At 42.3% G+C, this 18,709-nt stretch overlaps 1 long non-coding RNA gene across 5 annotated transcripts in view; it reads right to left on the bottom strand.

The window, feature by feature from the left end:
• LOC112660613 (uncharacterized) overlaps window positions 1-18,709 on the bottom strand; it is a 128,797-nt gene that overhangs the window by 24,731 nt on the left and 85,357 nt on the right. For 3 of the 5 annotated variants that reach the window (XR_007407522.1, XR_007407519.1, XR_007407521.1), the window contains 2 exons: window positions 2,642-2,728; window positions 363-567 (listed from right to left, as the gene is read on the bottom strand). This is a non-coding gene — a long non-coding RNA (uncharacterized LOC112660613). Of the gene's footprint in view, window positions 1-362; window positions 568-2,641; window positions 2,729-11,817; window positions 11,897-18,709 lie in introns of all 5 variants that reach the window. The other 2 variants (XR_007407525.1, XR_007407524.1) reach the window with 1 other exon arrangement.

Genomic DNA, 18,709 nt, shown 5'->3' with positions numbered 1-18,709 from the left:
GGGTCAAAAGATTCAATCTACTAAAATCCCGAAGGAAGTGGTGGCCCTGGAAATACTCTGTGTGATGTAGCATAGAATGGGAAGTTCTTATTGGTAGCCAACCCATGAGTCATTTCCATTTTCCTTAGAGTAAAACTCATGCCCTTACCTTGGCTTCCAAGGTCCTGCACATTCTGGAGCTTAATCCCCTCCCACCTCGCCCCACTCCCTCATGCTGCGCCAGCCCCCACTGGCCTTCTTTCTGCTCCTCAAACAGACACACTGATTCCCAGCTCAGGGCCCTGGCTCTCACTATTCTCTCTGCCTATTGCTCTTCCCTCAGCCTTTCCTGGGGCTGCTCCTTTCTTAACTGTATGTCTCACCTCCAGTGCTGTCCTCATGGTGAACCCTTCTCTAGCACCTAAATGCCATTCTCACACTAAATTTCATATTATTTTGCTTCCATCTTGAATGGCCATTATCACAAGCTGGTGCTATCTTGTTAATGAACTCCCTTGTCACTGTCTGTCCCTCCAGTATGTAGCTTCTGTGAGGACAAAGTCTTGTTCACCACGGTATCCCCAACACCTGTAACAAAAGTGGTCTGTAATAAGTACCCAATCAACAGTTGTTCAACAAAAGACATGAATGAAGGAATGAGTGAACATATATTTTCTGCTCCTTTGTTTTAATGTTTTCCAACTGACTTTTGCTTTATCCAAGAAATGTAATTATATGTATCAGTACCTGCCTGATTTTGGCTCACCACCATGTTTATTATTGTCACTACCACTAGTCCTCAATCCACTGCATTTATTAAACACTTACAGGGAATGGCACTGCACCAAATGCCATGGAGGAGAAGGAAGACCAAAAGCCATCAGGACTTCTGTCAGAAATCCTTCCATCTAATTGTCAATGAGAATAAACAAATTAGACCAACATGTGGCCAGAGATAATAGCACTGTGGTTAGACACTCTTAGTTCCTGCCCCTTATGGTCTGAACTGTGCCCCCAAATTCATATGTTGGGCAGTCTTAATCTCCAGTACACCAGAATGTGACTATTTGGAAATGGGGCCTTTAAAGTGGCAAGTAAGGTCATTTGGGTGGGTCCTAATCCAATATGACCAGCATCCTCAGTAGAAGAAGAGATGAAGACACAGAGGGAAGACCACGTGAAGGCAAACATGGTCATCTATAAGAGAAGGAGAAAGGTCGTAGAAAAATATCAACTCCACTAACAACTTGGCTTTGGACTTCTATGTCGCTCCCAGAACTAGGAGAAAATAAATTTCTAGTTGTTTAAACTGCCTGGTCTTTGGTACTTTGTTACAGCAGCCTGAGCAAACTCATATACTCTCCAATCTTCGTTTTTGTTTACTTGCATCTGTGAAGGAAAATGCTGAGGACCTGGCAACCCAGCTCGGGCGGCACTTCCTGGCCTCCCCAGCAGATGGAAAACGGCCATGTGTACTAAGGAGCTGTAAACAGAGGTGACACGTGACTTTGGCTCTCCCCTAACACCCTCACTCTTCAGACTCCAGTCTTAAGTCAAATTCAGGGAGGCTGTTGGTGGAGAGGGCAGAAAGGGAAGGAGACACCAAGAGGTAGGAGGAGTGAGGTAAAAGTCTCCTAGATGGCAGACTGCACAAAGGCTTCTCCAGCCAAAGCTCTTTTCCAGGATCTCCACTTAAATTGTGTTGCATTGCTAAGCTGCTCCACCTAGAAATTCAGTAAATAGTAGCCTCAAAAAAAAAAAAAAATCCTGTAACATATCTGCATCAGAGCCAAGAGAAGGCAACCACTTAAGCACTTCTAAGTCCTGCAGCAGGCAAATGCCCTGAGGAAATGGGTGCTTTGATGTGGGGCAGGCAGGTGGGGTTGAAGTCCTCTAGTGAGAGTTTCTGACGATGAGGAAGTCCTCAAAGATCGGAGAAGGGCCCAGTAAGGGAGGGAGGAAAAAAATCAAAAGTAAACTTAAGTTATTTAAAAGTTCCATTAGGGGTTAGTCTTATTACTAGAACGGAGAGCAAAGACTCTTCCCCAGTATCTGCTCCTGGATGGACACATCACACTTGGGACACCTGATGCTACCTTGGGCTACATCATAAGTGGTTTTGAGGGGCCTCCATGAAATTATACTATTTTTCACTTGATACTTATGGACCAAAAAAAAAAAAAAAATGCATCCTGGAGTCCCAAGAATCAAACACGCTTTTGGAATAACTTACTTAAAAATGCAGGCTCCTCAGCCATTGTGCCAACCAAATAGCAGCAAACAAGCCCAAGCCCTAAAATAATACAGGATGCCAATAGTGAAATCTACTGAAAAACCAAATTGTACTTCTTTCATGGACTGGGACCTCCAGAAATCCTCTGTGGCACCAAACATACCCCATGGAGTGTCCTATTTTCACACTGCAGAGGATGGGCTTTCCTAAACGTGGACCCCTTCATTTACTCCTTTAAGCCATCCCCCAATCTCATGTCTGGGGCTTGTGGGCCACAGTGGAGTTTGGGGAAAGCTTCAGGTGGAGATTTTGTCAAAGATAAATGGCCTGGCCCAGCGAGTGGCACTGAGCTGGAAGGAAACCCGGGATGTGGCGCCATGAATCAGTGAGTTCCCTCAGGAGGAGAGGCGGTCTGCTTATTACACTCACCTTGTCATCGATCGAAACCATACAGACATCAGGCCTTGCCCCGCAGGCAGCCAGAGCAGCAGTTTCCAATTTATCTGCAGTTGAATCCTGAAACCCCAAAGTACAAGCTGGTCCATTCAAAGTACAGGAGCCACGACCCACACTTCCCCACACCACCCTGGGTGAGAGGTGGGAGGCTCCTGAGTGTCTGTGTGACTCCTGACCCCAGCATCCAACAAGAGAGAGGTGGGCGCACACCCCAAAGGGCCTCTCTCCTCATCACTGCATTCTCGGGGCCCAGCCCCACCCCAGTAAATGTCTGTCCAACAAATAAATACATGCATTATTTTAAAAGCAAGCAACTGAAATATCGCATCGGCATTTAAATAATTTTGGAGATTCTATAATAAGGGCAAATAGCTTACTCTGTATTGTTTAGTGAAAAAAGAATAATGCATATTATTATTACTAATAATGTTTAGAGAAATATAATAATACATATTCTGTATAACCCCAATTAGATCATAATAACTTTGATAGTATTTATGCCAACATGCTAATAAAAGTTGCTTCTTTTTTTTGCCATTATATATTTCGCTTTATGTGTTTTTAATCCTTCGATTTTTCTGGGTTATACACCCATCAGTTGTTACAACCAGTAAAGAAATAAAACCTAAAAATGAAACACAGTCCTTTCCCCTACTGTGCCTCCATGGTGCACAGTTGTCTTACTGTGAAGAGTTCCCAGGATCTGTCAGTATAATGCCCGTGACCTGCAGTGTTCCCAAGGGTGAGGGCCACTCAGGGAGAAGCTAGTAACCCAAATGTCAGCACAATGTCATCACTACTCATTTGGAGTTTTTCCTTTTTAATACAAGCAGAATGTGATACTACAAGGCCTACAGTTTAACTCATGGTATTTTGTCTTCCTACTTCTCACAATAAAGTGGAAGTCTCAGTTGCTCTAGATACCATCACACTCCATCGTATAAAACCGGCCGCTCTTCTCCACTTCTGATAGAGCATCCCTGCTAGCCCTCCAACCTGGAACCCGAAGTTGGCTTCTCTAGACAGATCTTCAGCTGACAGGAATCTTGGTCTAAACATTGGGCCAGAAAATAAGATTCGAAGCTACAAATATTGACTCTTGCTTTGGCTGGCATGATGCTTGGCGGGGTCACTTCAGCTCAGAAAGGTTTTCCTGGCTGCCTGTGGATAAATATACAGCACTGTGGAGCACCCTGCTTTAGCACCGAGGGCTGGCTTAATGTGTGTTTTAGGTATCCAGGCGGAGTAACCATGTACAAGACTGTAGTATCATGAATGAAGTTTAGCACCATCACCGATGCTGTGGGGCCTTCGGTGGATCTTCACCCAGGGCACGGGAGAGCCTCATACAAAACAATTATCTTTCCCTAATGCTTGCACCACTAGCATTTCTTCCCTTTTCAAAATAGAAATATAATTACATGCCAGGGAGTATGGGAGAATTAAGGTGGAAAATCTCAGCAAGGCAGCCAACCATGAATCCTAACCATTACAGCTGAGCTGGAGCATGTGATGGCAAAAGAGAGAAACAGCTGTAGGAGAAGAACTTGTCAGTAATGACAGAGAGGTCTTCAGGCCCCATTCAGCCTGAATCTCTCACCTAAAATCAGTGAGAGCTGTACAAATCCCACCCCTACACCAGAGCAGATCACCACATGTTTTGTCTTTTCTTGCAAAGACATTGCTATATTCTATGCACACTGGTGGAGAGCCAGACCCCCAGTACTTCCAGGCTTTCAAGGATTCATAGATAGCAAATAAACCACAGAAAGGGAAGTGAAGGAGCATTGAGACCAATGGATCTCAAACTCAGATCATCACATCACAATCACTTGGACTCAACTGCCAGAGCCTCTGATTCAGAGGAGGTGGTAGGGCCACACCTCTGTTGCTCGTGGCTTCCTAAGGTGGGGCAGAGGGAGGTAGAAGAAGAGATTTCTTAATCAGGAAAGAACACCAGATCGATTTCACCCCATCAGCTGTGGAACAGCAGTCTCTCCAAGAGCAGAACAAACCATTCTAGAAAGACCACACCACAGGGCAACAGCCAGCAACCTCTCTTCTTCTCCCAAGATGGCACCATGCTCTAGCACCGCATCAGTCAGGAAAGGCTAGGGTAGGTAACCATGGCACAAAGATCTCTGCGGCTTAACACAACAAAGTTTAGTTTTCACTCAAGGAAGTTTCTTGCTGGTTGAGTTATGTCCCTGGATTGGGTTTTCCTCCACACAAGGTGGCTTAGGTCTCATGAACCTCCATGTGAACCCTTACCTCCGTGGTATCCGTGGCAAGGGCAGAGGAACCTGTGAAGGCTTCTGCTCTCATGTCACTGGCCAAAGCAAGTCATCAGGCCAAGCCTAACTTCATGAGAGAGGGGCAGCGTAACCTTCCATGGAGGACAACAAGATCCATTGGTTAATACTCGTAGTGTTACCATAGTGACTCAGTTGTATATTTCTTCTTGATCACATTTCATCTTCTCCCGGAGAGTAAAGAGGGTCCCAGAAGTCTCAAGCACACATGATATCAGAGTACACCCCATCCCAAGGCCAGAATGGTTATAAAGACAGGATAAAGGAGGCAAAAGATTTTGTTATTTTATTATTTCAATCATTTAAAGGTTACCAAGAATACTGTGGCTGTTGCTACTGTTTAATGACTGAAAGAATAATAGCAAGGAATCTGTACATGTGATAACATTTCACAGAACACACACACGCACACAAGCACACCAGTGCACTGGTGACACTAAAACCAGTATTCCGGTTACTAGTATTGCACCAATATCAATTTCAGATTGTGATAACGTATTACAGTTATGTAAGATGTTAACATTGGGGGAAGCTAGGTAAACGGTACATGGGAATACTCTGCATTTTTTTTAAAGATTTTACTTATTTATTCATGAGAGATACAGAGAGAGGGGCAGAGACACAGGCAGAGGGAGAAGCAGGCTCCCTGCAGGGAGCCCGATGCGGGACTCGATCCCAGGACCCCGGGATCATGCCCTGAGCCAAAGGCAGGTGCTCAACCACTGAGCCACCCAGGTGTCCCTATTCTGTACTATTTTTGCAACTTCCTGTAGGTCTATAATCTTGCAGAATCAAAAGTTAAAAAAAAGAAAATCTCAAGGCAAGATTCTCCATCCAGGTCCTTTGCCTCACATCTTCTCTACAAATATCCCACATGTGAGCGGTGAGAGAACTTGTCTCAGGAAAGTGATTTTTTTTTTTTTCTAGAAAAGCGGGAAATCTGATTAATGTGCCAGGGAGATGTCTGCAGACATTCACCTACCTATCTGCACCTTCAGTCTCTGCAGAAATATAGATGAAATCTCTCCTTTGAAAGTTAAAATAAAAGCCCGTCAATCCCCTTGTGTGCCCCCTTTACTGCAGGTAATAAGTGGGAGCCAGGTGAATTGCTATGTATTTCCCTTTAAATTCTTGGGATTTCAGTGACAGACCAAGGCTCTCATCTGTCAGCAAACTGTTCCAGGCAGACCCATTACTTTAGCACCACAATAAAACGAAGGACATCACGATAATCCGTCAAACAAAAGCAGCTGGGAGCATCATCGTGTACCAGAGGCTGTATTCATTTGCCCAGAACATTTAAAAATCTATGCCCCAGCTCTTCTCCCCAAAGTCCTTATTTCACCCAATAAAATAAATTTAAAGTGCATAAATGTATATTAAAAATATCTAAGCAAACACTTGCAGCTAAATAATGTTCACCCAGATGCGCCTGCATTTTTTTTATCGTTAGACATGTTTCCTGTTCTCCCAAGTAAATATTTCACTGAAAATGCTCCCCAAGTAGTTGTTATCTCGATATTTTCACAATAGAATATTCTGTGCTCTACTCATATAAATACTGTGAATAACCAGACATTTTCCCGAAGAGACCACTGATTTCCCTGCATTTTGCAAAATGATTCTCTCCATAACGCTAGCTCTGGGAGCAGACACCATTCTTAGCAGGGTGTGAATTCCAAAACCCAAGGCACCAGATCTCAGTAATTCCTTAGCCTGAAACAAATTGAGACCCTACAGAATTTGTAAGTACGTTTCATTCAAAGCTTCCAAAGGACAGGGAAACATTGAGCTCAAACATTGAGGTCACACGGACCCCATAGTTGAAGGCTGTTTCTTCCACTCGGGTGACTTTGGCCAAGTTATCTATTGTCCCATCTGTAAAATGGGAAAGAACAGTCGTGCCTGCTGCCTGTATGTGTGGAGTGGTTGGCCCTCCAACAGTATCTGGTCCTCCTGCTGTGCTTAACCAGAGCAAGCAGTCAGGTGACAGCCCGGAGCACCGGTAACTCTCCCTGCAGAAGACTTCCCACATCCATAGAGACCCTGTTGTCCATTCTTGTGGGGATTTAACATCCAGTGCCCCATTAGGCTCTAGCCTTAGAGGTACTCCAGGAGTGGTTCTCAAACTTGAGTGTGCAGCAGAATTATCAGGGGGGAGAGGAGGAGGAGAGCTTGTTAAAACACAGATTTCTGGGCCCTTGCCCTAGAGGCTCATACTCTGTAGATCTAGGTGTTACTTGAAATGTTGCATTTCTTTTCCTTTTTTTTTTTTTTTAGGATTTTTATTTATTTATTCATGAGAGACACAGAGAGAGAGAAAGAGAGAGAGAGAGAGGCAGAGACACAGGCAGAGGGAGAAGCAGACTCCATGCAAGGAGCCCGACATGGGACTCGATCCCGGGTCTCCAGGATCATACCCTGGGCTGAAGGCGGCGCTAAACCACTGAGCCACCCGGGCTGCCCCAAGAGATGTTGCATTTCTAACACCTTCCCAGCTGATGTTAATACTTTCTGCAGCCCCCACTTTGAGAACCACTGATTTAGAACAGGAGCATCTTCCAACCTTTTCTGCAAAAGGCTAGATAGTATGTATGTTGGCCTTTGCAGACCGCACAGTTCTGTTGCGACTACTCAACTTTGTCATTGTCACATAAAGCAACTAGAGATCACATACCCTACGTTTCAGGGAAACTTTATTTACAGACACTGAAGTTTCAATTTCATATAATTTTCACATGCCATGAAATGCAATATTATGCTTTTGTTAGTTTGTTCTCAACTGCTTAAAGACGCAAGAACTATTCTTATGGTCTTGAGCCATAGGAAAACTGGTGAGTGGCTGGCTTTGGTCTTCGGGTTATCCCTACACCCATCCCTACACCTAGAACACCAGGAAAATGCAGTGCTTTCAGCCCCGGCTCAATAAAAACGTCTCCATGTTTCCTTCTCCATCTGTTTCTCTGCCTGACGAGCCCACTCTGTTCACAGTGCTCCCTACCGCCTCTCCCCCGGAGGCCAGCTCAGCTGAATCAACATGGCCTTGGCCACCACCAGGCCTCGAGAGTTCTCCCTGCCGCCTCCCCACCTCAGCCTTCTTTCAGCTTCACTTTTGCTCTTTTTATAGCTTTGCACAAATTTGTCTCTGTGGCAAATTTACAGCACGCACTGCTTGTCTGAACTATTTAAAGGCACAATATTCTCGACTGTGCCATAAAGCTTTCCCATTCTGTGTGTTTTATTTCTCTGTTTGAGAACCTTTTATGAAATCAGCAGCGAGGCGGAAGGAAGTCATTTGCATACTTGGCTCCATACACCTGGAATTCCTTAATTTTCGGGATTAGCAAAATGAGTCTAATAAAAAGTGGAGGCCCTTGTGAGTCATCTCTGTAAAGTCCCTTCATTACCTTTGCCTTGCACCCAATCTGAAGGCCCATTTCAGAAACTTCACATGGTGCTGGTCAGTTATGATGATTTTATGAACTGGTTCATAATTTTATATAACACGGTTTGTGTTTCTAGTGTTTCTCAGAGTTAACATGACAGTTCTCTTCTTCCATCCCCCTCTTGAGAGGACACATCTCAGGGTGATCAGAGATGGTTTGAGGGTGACAAGTGTGAAAATCACTATCACATTGCAGTTCTATGAGAGCAGAATCTTAGCACCAATTGTGCTGTTATTTGAGATTATCTTTGCAGGTCCTGCTTTTATCAGTCTCCCAAGTGGAGAACACATATATCCCCTTCTTCTGTTCCGTTCTACACTTGCTCCCAGAGCAATCTGGATGCTTCCAAGAACTTCTAAAAATCCTATTCACCCTGTCCCTACAGAATCGAAGAAAATATGCATCAGTTGCTCCAGCACTTAAGGAGACTCTGATTAAGGTCAGGTCAACAACTGCAGCTGCCATTGCTGGCCTTCTGCAAGCGGGCTTGAAAACACCATATATATTGATTGCCAACGTGGTTTCCAGTTAATTCAAAGTTCCACATGCGACTCCTTACAGAACTGACAAAACATAAATTGGTCTCACAAAAGTAGACAGTTCCCATAGTTGGGGATTAAAACAAAATACAACAAAACAAACAAAAATCCTCTCTGAAAACACCACTGATTTTTTTTCCCCAAAAATATAACTACTATGTCACCAAGCCCAAGAGCAGAGAAGCCATAGCTGCCTGAAGTCAGCAGTTGCAATCAGGATAATTCTGAAACTGAATAATGCATGCTGGAATGCTGTTTACAGGAAATGAGCAATTTATTTTATTATCCAAATTTTAAACCCTTTTAATATGCCTCCCAAGAAGACGTCTGATTTAGAAAATTGCAAAAGAGAACTTAAGAGAGGACAAGGGATACTAAAAAATTTCACCACCATAAAGGCTAGATAAAGAAACTTTACAGGCAGTTTGAACAAAACTCAGTAAGTACACCCACATAAATTACTTTACGTTGGTGGCTATAAGAAACCAACATCCATAGATTTTTTTGTTTGGAGTAACAAAAAAAAATGTGAAAAGTCAAAACACAATTTTATATTCAACAGAAATAAAAATATGTTAAATTCCTTTCCTGAAATTAATTGTGTGTGTATGTGCACATACACATGTGTATATTGGCAAATACATAAAATGTTTCCAGAAGAATTGTAGCAAACTGCTAGCAGTAGTCAAAAGGGCTTGGGGAAGGGATTTCTCTTTTCATCATGTTCCTTTCTGACCTGTTTACACTTGCTAACTGTACACACATACTTCTACTTTTTGGATCATTGGAATTTACATTGGTAGTGAAATTGTGAATGATTTTTTAATGTTTTTCTTCTTGCTTATCTGTATTTTTAATGAAAATAATTTAAAGAAATGTCATTTTTAGGACCTTAATAGGTCCTTCATCTGAACATGAAGGCAGAGGTATATGGATAGTATATTTATAATTTTTTAAATTTTGTAATAAATCAAGTTCTCACACATGCACTGTCTATACTAAAGAGGCCTAAACTATCAGCTTTCCCAAAACATTCATATTTCTTAGTCCCACATTGCAATGGACTATGCAATGCAGGCAATTTCTGTTTTCATCCATCAAACTGGGCCAGCTCCTCCATGAAGATTGAGAAAATCGTCAAATACATAAGTAGGAGGGTAGCCAAGGCCCACTCCCACCTCTAGGAAGGACACATGGTCTCATGGCCTCTCTGGCTGCCCACAGTAGCCACATTTGCCCTCATCAAGAGCATAGATGAAGGGCAAAAGGGCCCAGTGGAAAGGATTCAGTCTACCTCTTTATATTACTGACAAGGAGCTGGTGCTGAGAGACACCTTGTCTTAGATAACTCAGCTGGTCAGAGAGAACTCACACGTCGGTTAGCCTCTAACCACCACTAACTAGCTTAGGGAGCCTAGTTGGCTAGCTCACCCCGGCTGTGTTTAGTTTATACAATTAACCTATCACATTTAGAAAAGAAAACAGGGTCCTAAGAAAAAGGGAGCAAGAAGATTGGTATTGATGGAAGACAAAGCATCCTGTTGATGCCCCAACCAAAGCCAGGGCATTAGGGACGGCTCATGCTGAAAAATGCAACACAGGGACAAGTTGGGGGGTTAATGGATATTTTTTGAATAAGGAGAAAGGAAGTGGCATGTATTGGATATCTACATGTGCTAGGCATTCAGCAGTAATTCCCTCAAATAAGAGATGTATCATCATCCATATTATTACAAATGATAGGAAATAACATGATGGAGATCACATAGCTCCTGCATGGGCTGGATTTTCAACCCAAGCTTGTCTGAGTCCAGAGCTCAGACTTGAAATCTCTACATCCAACAGCCTTTCAAGTCAATAGATGAAGCAAACTTTGCCTACCTCAAACTTTTACTAAGCAAATATAGAGATTTTCAAAGTTTGCTGCCCACTGACCATGCTAAAGAGGAAAGTAGTAGAAGGAAGTACTCTTTGCCTGTTAGAGAAAATAAAGGGAAATTTGCACTTACTGAGCATTTAATGTATATTAAGCAATACTGTGTGTACTTAACATATGCTGTCTCACTGGATTTAAATTAGGTTGGAAGTTGATAGCGTTTTAGGGAGCAGCGAAAGAATGGCCAACAATCCCAACTCCAAAGACACAGGGACTCACAGAGGTGGAGAGGGGAGTTTTCCAGATGACCTCATCCAATACAGCTATGGTTTTGACTTGTGAGGTTCCTGGCTTGGGAGAAATGATAAACAACTGTATGTCTGAGCTTCTCAGATGGAGTACCAAGCTGATTCTGTTTCAGCACCATCTAGAGGCTTTCTCTGGACACTCCAAGCTGAGGAACTGTCATTCTTTAATAATAATAATAATACTTTTGGTTAAATACCCAGAAGTGGGATTGTTGGACCCTAGGGTACTTCTATTTTTAACTTTTTGAGAAACCACCATACTGTTTTCCAGAGCAACTGCACCCTTCTACATTCCCACCCACAGTGTGCAAGGGTTCCAATTTCTCCACATTCATTAACATTTGTCTTTTGTTTGTTTTGTTTTTGTTTTTGATAATAGCCATGCTGACAAGCATAAGGTGATATTTCACTGTGCTTTTGATTTGCATTCCCTGGGTGATTAGTGACATTGGGGATTTTTTCATATAGCTTGCTGGCCATCACATTTGGAAAAAAAAAATCTATTCAAGCCCTTAGTCCATTTTTTCATGTAGGTATTTGTTGTTTATTAATTTTGTTTTATTTTATTTCTTGCTATCAAGTAGGAGGAGTTCCTTATATTGTTTTTGGAGATTTACCCTTTGTCAGATATATGTTGTACAGGTCTTTTCTCCCATTCTCTAGGTTACCTTTTTTCTCGTTGATAGTTTCCTTTGCTGTGCAAAAGCCTTTGATTGCAAACCCACTTCTGAGCACTTAACAAAAGAACTGGGGAAAAAAAAGATCTGAAATCAGGATCTACAAGTGATACTAGCATTCCCATGTTCATTACAGTATTATTCACATTAGCCAATACATGGACATAACCTAAATGTCCATTGACAGGGACCCCTGGGTGGCTCAGTGGCTGAGCATCTGCCTTTGGCTCAGGGTGTGATCCCAGAATCCTGGGATGGAGTCCCAGATTGGGCTCCCCCTCTGCCTATGTTTCTACGTCTCTCTTTGTGTCTCTCATGAATAAATAAAATCTTTTCAAAAGAAATCAATCAATCAATAAATGTCCATTGACAGAGGAATGAAAAAAGGAAATGTGGAATATATACACAATGGAAAACAATGAAACTTTTAAAAAGAAGGAAAATTTGCACCTGCAACAGCATGGGTAGGCATTGAGGATATTATCCTAGTGAAATAAGCCAGTCACAGAAGGGCAAATACTGCAGGATTCTATACGATGTATCAAAAATAGTCAAATACATAGATTCCAAGAGTGAAATGATGGTTGCCAGGGGCTGGGAAGAAGGAGAAACGGGGAGGTGCTTATCAATGGGCATAAAGTTTCCATCACCCAGGATGAAGAAGCTCTCGAGAGCTGCTGTACCACATTACGCCTATATTGACAATATCATGCACTTAGAAATTAGTTCAGAGGGTAGATCTCATGTTGAGTGTCCTTACCGCAATAAAAGAAAATTGAAAATAAGAAAGTGCTAGGTTGACTTTTGGCATTTAGGTGTTTCCCAAGCTATATCAAGTGTTAAACTCACTCCAAATCGTCGTCATCAGCTGATGTCTATCAAATGCTCACTCTACTGAGAGCTTTATATCTTTCATCTCATTCAGTGCTCTCAACTTCCCTACGAGGCAACTGCTTTACTAACTCCTTTTCACAGATAAAGAAACCGAGGCTCAGAGTGACTAAGAAATTTGACCAAAGACTCCGAACCACTAAGTAGTGCAGCCAGAATTCAGAACCCAAGGCTGAGTTTCTAACCACTACACCCCACCCTCTTTCCAGAAAGAACATTAACGAAGAATCCTGGCCAAACAAATAGTTGTCGCTTATATCCTCTTTGTAATTTTATGAGATACGGTTTGTGGTTCTGAAAGTTGAGAAATTTAAATAATTTTTATTCCTCTCTTCCCCCACATCCTGCTTACCCTCAGTCAAACAGGGAAATTAATATCCAGACCCTGCCATCCTCCCCCACCTTCTCTCCTTCCTCATCAGCTGAAGAAAAGCCACAGACCTGGGTGCTTATCTATATTCACATCTCATCATCTGAATACCAAGGAAAGACCAGGAGGACTGTAAATCACCATGATGAAAAATGAGGCGCCAACTCATCCCTCAGGACTCCAAGGCAACACCCCTAGGATGAAGCAAAGACAGACTGTGTGTAGTTCTGGTGGTTGCCACAGATGCCAATTAGGATGTCACGAAATCCATCTTCTCTCCCTCCTCGGCACACCCCTGCACGGCATTAGCAGCCTCACATGTAGTTACTGATGATGAAAGACTGAGTCTGGTCCATGGAAAGAAAGGAGAGGAAACAGGTGCCACCTTCAGGACTGGTACACACCCTCCCAGGGCTCCCCACCTCACCCCACAACACTCTCCCTCCTCCCACTCTTCAAGCTGAAGTCCACAAACAGGGTGACTTTGAGAGCCCTGTGTTGAGGATGGCAGAGCCACCAGACAGGAAAAGACAGTAGTACCTTCGAATCACTGTTTATAAAGAAGAGTTCTGTGCTGATCAAAAAAAATACTAGTTTGAGATTTTATGTGAGTGAGAAATAGCTTTTACTCTAAAGGCACTGATGTTTGGCAGTTGTTCACAGCAGCTTTTCTTTCCCTAACGAATGCAGTTATTGCTTGATGTCATCAATTGTCTTGGTTGGGAATGTACTTAGTTTCAGCAACGAAGCACTGCTCCTCAGAGCTAGGATGTGGCTCAGTATGGTGGCTGGGGTCTTTGCTTTTAGGTAACTCTGCCCTCTCTTACAAGGCATTTACCCCTACGCGTATCACCTCATGGCTGCTATCCACTAGCAGCTCGACCTGAGCATTATTGTAGGCAGGAAGAAAACAAAGAGAAGCTAGAAGGACAACACTGCTATCAAGAAAGAAAAAGCTAAAAAAAAAGTTAAAATTAAAATAAAAAAAGAAAGGAAGAAAAGGCTTTCCACAAGCTTCTTGGTTTAGGTTTCATTGATTACCACTGAGTAACACGCTCACCTCAAGCAGCTGGCAGTCCGATATAGTGAATAATTATAACAGAGCACACCAAGGATCTGGAAATATGCCATGGTTTTTGTAAGGAAGGGGGGATCTGGGGTACTAGCAGTGTCTGTGTCAGTAGTGTACAGAACTAGTATACAGGAGTTTAGCTAAGAAGGATCACTAAGAGCCCCTTGCCTAGCCATTAACTTGTCGAAAAACCCCCATACTTCCTCTTCCCCAAGATACATATTTTGACCAACTACTTTACTCTTCTCCCACTGAACAACATGTCCCCTTCAGCATGGACACCCCAGTAATGCATACTACTTTTTTAAGATTTCATTTCAAACTTGCAATGAACTATATTAGGATACTACTTTGGTATTTTTTTTTTTTAATGATAGTCACACAGAGAGAGAGAGAGAGAGAGAGAGAGAGGCAGACACAGGCAGAGGGAGAAGCAGGCTCCATGCACCGGGAGCCCGACCTGGGATTCGATCCCAGGTCTCCAGGATCGCACCCTGGGCCAAAGGCAGGCGCCAAACCACTGCGCCACCCAGGGATCCCACTACTTTGGTTTTTGATGAAATGTGCCGCATCTTAGAGTCAGAAAGCATGTCTCTGGGGGATAAAGTCATCTCATGAAGCCACACTTGCCTTGTACTCCCACACCCTACTTCCCTCCTGCCTTCCATCAACTTAGCTCTCCTCTCCCGCTCTCTCCTCATGAGCTCCTGAGTGGTTTATTCCATAAACAAAAGGACAGATTCACCTCTTTTGGATGGAGAGTGGTTGTGTAAAGTCAGAAGGCTTGGCTAACAAGAGTCAACTGGTTAAGAACACCCATGCTGAAGAAGACCCACCAGGCAATAAGAGGACAAACCATCCCGAACTGTTTGGTGCATTTGGGAATGGAGTCAGGTGTCTGTTTTCACATTTGTTCTGATTTTATAAAAGAAAAGGACCAGTGTTTGAATTAGGAGCAGATATTCTTAAGTATAGTCACCAGCCTAACCCAATATACCACCACTTCCACTGAGAATCTAAAATTTTAATCATTGTACTCTTGTAAACAGATTTATCACATAGGCCAATCTAGCTGAGATGAATAAACTGGATCAGGCTATAAACATGGAATGGGTAAAAATGTTGTACCTGGTCTATTGGGGGCTGCACACTAGGATGATCATTCAAAAAGAACCAAAGTAGGGACACCCAGCTGGCTCAGTCTAGAGCATGTGACTTGATTTTAGGGTTGTGAGTTTGAGCCCCATGTTGCGTGTAGAGATTACTTAAAAATTAAAAAAAATAAAAAATAGAAAACCGGGGATGCCTGGGTGGCTCAGCAGTTGAGCGTCTGCCTTTGGCTCAGGGTGTGATCCTGGAGTCCCAGGATGGAGTCCCACATCGGGCTTCCTACATAGAGCCTGCTTCTCTCTCTGTCTATGTCTCTGCCTCTCTCTGTGTGTCTCTCATGAATAAATAAATACAATTAAAAATTTTTTTAAAATAATAAATAAAAAGCCAGAATAGATGACAGTGGACTTATGGTATGGTGGAGGCCAGTATCCCAAAACTGACTTTGAATCTTATAGCCAATATCAATAGTCGTGAGAAACAAGGGATGCTTTCTTAAATTCAGCATCTTGCTTATCTTCATTATGAATGTAAAAACAAAACTAAATATGCTGTGTTTCATCTCAAAGAAGTCTTGGTCATTTCAGCCTCATTAGGCTGATCCACTGTATGAAAGTCATTGCTAGCATTGTTGTGTGGGGTTAGATTCTGTTTGGCTTTCTGGAACTGGCAAGACAAACCTGGGAGATTCTTTCCATTTTCTGTTTTATTGTCCCTAAAGTGAAAACAGTAACATCTGATTTAGTTACACACAGGACATAGTATAATGAAATAACATACCAATAAGGATAATTATTAACTCAAATGTATTATGTGCCCAGCTTGGTGTCACTTGCCTTATATACAATTGCAATCAATCCACACTATCACAGCCGCTTCAAAAAGAAGATCAGTTTCTCATTCCTGAAGGTGAGTACACCTGAGACTCAGAGCGTGATTAGCCTGTCACATCACTGGTACATGGCTGAACTTGTACTGGGACTTATGTCTCTGTGACCACAATGCTTAGACTATTTCAAAGCCTTATACTGACGAAAGACACCAATGTGACTTTAAAGGTAAATTTAATAAAGGGTTTGGGGTGAAGTGTATTTTCTGTCTCTTTGTTTGCCTTAGCCTTTGCCTACCAGTGAGGAGACAAATATATTCAATTCTATGAAAACATAAAGAAAGGAAGGTTAGTTCAAAATATAGCTTTGGTATATAGGTCCTCAAGAAGCAATCATCCAGAAACCAAAGAAACACATCCTTGCTTTCCTAACCTCATTGCCACCCTACTATGGGATGAAAAGATTGCTGAGCTCAGTTTTCAGAACTTTTATCAAAAGACTTAGATTTCAGAACCCATTTTAGAGGTTAAGATTTTTTTAATTCTTACTGACTGATAAATGACATGGAAATGTGACAATATTTAGCCTATGTCTGTCTGTCTCTCTTGAAAGATAATTTGGGAGAAGTTGACTATCTGGAGAAAATTGCCAAGAAACTCTTCTATTGACTTTGTGTTTGTCCTTCCCCTTTAAGTGTCTGTGCTACAAGCAGATGGGCATGGTTATTTATGCAGCTCTTAGATGTAAGAAAGCATTGTCTCTGAAGCTTGCTTCTCTGGCACCATACTGACTTTGACCCGGTCTGGCGCACTAATGGAAAACACCTAGATAGATATAAGGTTGAGTAGTGCTCTGTTGCAGCTCTTGGAACAAAATGGCAGCCAGATTTTTAAATAAGCAGGTCTTCTTGGATCTTAAATGAATAAGGGCTCTAGTTATTGGGACATATGTAGAAATTAAAGAAATTCATGGTTTTCCTGAACAAAGGAAATTATAGACAAGTCGTTTGGTTTCAATACTACAGTAATTTAATTAAAGTAAAAAATGTTTGTCCCATTCCCTTCTTCAGCTAGGAAAATCGGGATATGTTTAATAACGGGGGACGAAGCCCACTTAACGAATCTGTAGTCTGCTTGCTCCTGAGGGATGTGTGTACTGAATTACATTTCCACTTGCACTACTTAATTTAGGAATTGATTGAATGCAGTCAGGTAGAGAGTATGGCTTTTTTTTTCCCTACATATGCATGTGGGTTATAAAAACATGAACAAAAAGAAAATCACTATACAGATAATACCTGGGCATAGTATCTATTAAAAGAACATGCGTTCTTGGTAAGACCCAGGCAAAGCCTTAAAACTCTGCATGCTCTTTGACCTATTCACTTCTGGAAAACCATCCTAAGGAAATCATTAAGAATGTGTATAAAGCTCTTGTAACCCTACAACTGTCATGCAAAGACACCTAGGCCTTGAAGGAAGATGTCCTTGAAGAAGGCAGGTCATATGGTCATCCAGCTGTAACAACCATTCCAGCTGTCCTAGCCAATACCAACCACCAGTCTTATGAGTTAAATCATCTTAAACTTTCCACCCAAGACTGAGCCACGGTGACTGAAATCAACTGAGTGACTCTAGTTAAGACCAGTAGAAAAATACTTAACTGAGCCCAGCCCAAATTGCTCATCCACAGAATCATTACAAACCATCCTATGTAGTGTATTTCATTTGTATTTAGAAGTAAGCACAGGCTCTGTTGCCTATGTAATGGAAGACTACATTAGCCAACCAATGGATATACACTAGAAGAAGTCAATGGAATGATCGAAAATGTAATTAATGCCTTAGGTAACTATATTCGCTTGCTAGGGCTGCCATAACAAAGGACTACAGACTGGGCCTGAGCAGCTTAAACAGAAATGCATTGTCTCACAGTTCTGGAGGCTGGGAGTCTAACATCAAGGTTTCAGAAAGGTTGCTTCCCTTTCAGGGCCATGAGGGAAGGATCTAGGTCTCTCTTCCTAACTTGCAACTGGCCTTTTTCTCCCTATGTCTCTTTTCATCGTCTTCCCTATGTGCATGTCTGTGTGTGCCCAAATTCCCTCTTTTTATAAAGATTCTAGTCACAGCAGATTAAGGCCCACCCTTGTGTCCCTATTCTAACTTGATTACCCTTATAAAGACCCTATATCCAAAAAGCTGACATTCTAAGGTACTGGGACTCCAGCAAATCATTTTGGGGCTACATGATTCAATCCATAACAATAACTATAGGGTTTGTATAGTAAAGACATTTGTGTGCTGAATATCTTTTAAGGCACAAAGGTGTGGCTGAGGTCCCCAGGAAATAGACTCTGTCTCTTCTTGATCCTTTATCTCTGTTCCAGAAAAAAAAAACTGGGTGCATCACATTTCAGAGGCAGATTTCTCCAGTGGTAAAGGAGTAGCTGTTTTTATTTATTTATTTATTTATTTATTTATTTATTTATTTATTTATGATTCCATTTATTTATTCATGAGAGACACACAGAGAGAGGCAGAGGCACAGGCAGAGGGAGAAGCAGGCTCCATGCAGGGAGTCTGACTCGGGACTCGATCCCGGACTCCAGGA

Source organism: Canis lupus, chromosome 2, assembly GCF_003254725.2.
Source record: "Canis lupus dingo isolate Sandy chromosome 2, ASM325472v2, whole genome shotgun sequence".
Classification (NCBI taxonomy): Eukaryota; Metazoa; Chordata; class Mammalia; order Carnivora; family Canidae; genus Canis; species Canis lupus.
This window is presented reverse-complemented; position numbering and strand designations above follow the sequence as displayed.